Source organism: Epinephelus moara, chromosome 14 (assembly GCF_006386435.1).
Source record: "Epinephelus moara isolate mb chromosome 14, YSFRI_EMoa_1.0, whole genome shotgun sequence".
Lineage (NCBI taxonomy): Eukaryota > Metazoa > Chordata > Actinopteri > Perciformes > Serranidae > Epinephelus > Epinephelus moara.
The window spans coordinates 36,477,380-36,479,069 of record NC_065519.1 but is presented as its reverse complement, the minus strand read 5'-3'; the positions used below and the strand labels follow the sequence as shown (position 1 = coordinate 36,479,069).

The following is a 1,690-nucleotide window of genomic DNA, read 5'->3' as shown; positions in this document are numbered from 1 at the left end:
CTCTGTCCTCATCCTCAAACAGCTTTTCCAAGGCAGACTTCTGGACCTTTCTTGGCTGGAAAACAAAAAAGAAGTGTAAGGTTTGTAAAAAAAAAAAAAAGTGATCAATTTTAGAATATAGTACATGGTTCTTCTGATTGAAAATTTCTGAACTTACACGTTTTTCTGGCTTGTCCATCTCATCGACATCAACCTCACAGTCTGCCTGAGGGCACTCTATAGGAGGCTGTGGACACAGATAGTAAAAGAGCATTCTTTCAACACAGAAACTACAACATGATGCAAAAGAACCTGTGCAACTGCTGCTGTGGCATTTGCCACTGCTGCCTTCTCCAACCTGTCCCAGACGTCAGCAGCCTCACCTTCATCTAGCCTGCCTTTAAAATGTGGGTCCATCAGTGTGGCCTCCTTCAGAAACTTCTGAAGGTTTTCATCCTGTAAGGAAAACAAGATTTAATATAATACCTGATATTGAAAATGCTGTGGTTCCCCTCCTTTTTATGAGGATAGATATTGTCTGCAAATGGAAAATACCTGGTATCTGTTCTGCAGATTACCCCAGACCTTCTGTTTTACCTGGTATCTGTTCTGCAGATTACCCCAGACCTTCTGTTTTATGGAGGAGGTGAAACCAGTGTCTTCATCACATTGCCTGAAGTGTGCCTCCAGCTTGGTCAGGATGGGGTTGCCTGAAGTGTGCCTCCAGCTTGGTCAGGATGGGGATGATTTGGCTGCATGTGGGAGACTTCTCACTTGACACACACAGGATTGATGTGTACAGGACTTGCATGCACTTGATAAACTCCTCTGCCTTCATTAAATCTGCCTGTGTGAACCTTTATAGCCTGTGGAAAATGATTAACAATGTTAAGCATAAATGATAAACTGACATTGTAATTTAGGTCTAACAAGGGGCTCTCTTGTCATTCACCTGTCCTTCTCCATTGGCTTCCTCAGCTGTTGATCCAGAGCAGCTGCCTGGATTGCATCAAACTGCTCCATAAATCTCTCCACCATCAGGAAAAGGGAGTTTCAGCGCGTCTTAACGTCGAGAATGACATTATGCTCTGGCAAATCTAAAGCACAGACAGACACAGACATATTTTGAATTACAATTAAAAATGGTACTATTAAAAACAATACTTCTTGATATATAACTGCATATGCTACTTACTGAGGATGCGCTGCTTCTCTCTGAGCACAGTTTTGCTCAACGATGAACGCTTGAGCCATACCACAACTGCACGGATTTTGGCACACCAGTTGGAAACTGCAGGAATGTCGTAAACCTTTTGTGCTGCCAGGTTAAGGGTGTGAGCAAAGCATCCCACTTTTAAGAAATCCAAACTTCTCAAAGCAACATCCATGTTGCTGGCATTGTCTACAGTGGCAGCAATTATTTTCTCCTCTAAGTGAAATTGCTCCACAACACTGGCTATTTCTTTGGCCACAACTGGTCCTGTTTGTGACTCATAAACCGCTTCAGTGCTCAGCACATTCTGCTCCATTTTGCCTTTGGAGATATAGTGGACAGTGACTGTGAGGAAGTGGTCCTGTGCAACACTGGTCCATCCATCACAGGTGATAGCTACCTTGTTAACCTGTGCCAACTTCTGGATGACGTTGCTTTTCTCTACAGAATACCATGCAGGTATAAATGTATTGGATATGTCATCCCTGGATGGGGGTT

At 43.3% G+C, this 1,690-nt stretch overlaps 1 long non-coding RNA gene across 2 annotated transcripts; it reads right to left on the bottom strand.

Annotated features, from left to right (window-relative positions):
• Nucleotides 1-16: 16 nt before the first annotated feature.
• Nucleotides 17-688, bottom strand: LOC126400976 (uncharacterized). 2 transcript variants are annotated; one of them, XR_007571030.1, is made up of 4 exons: nucleotides 577-688; nucleotides 292-435; nucleotides 158-226; nucleotides 17-55 (listed from the first exon to the last, which is right to left on the bottom strand). It is a non-coding gene; the product is annotated as an uncharacterized LOC126400976 (long non-coding RNA). The 2 variants fall into 2 exon arrangements; XR_007571031.1 differs by lacking the exon at nucleotides 577-688 and adding an exon at nucleotides 535-574.
• Between the last annotated feature and the right edge of the window lie 1,002 nt (nucleotides 689-1,690).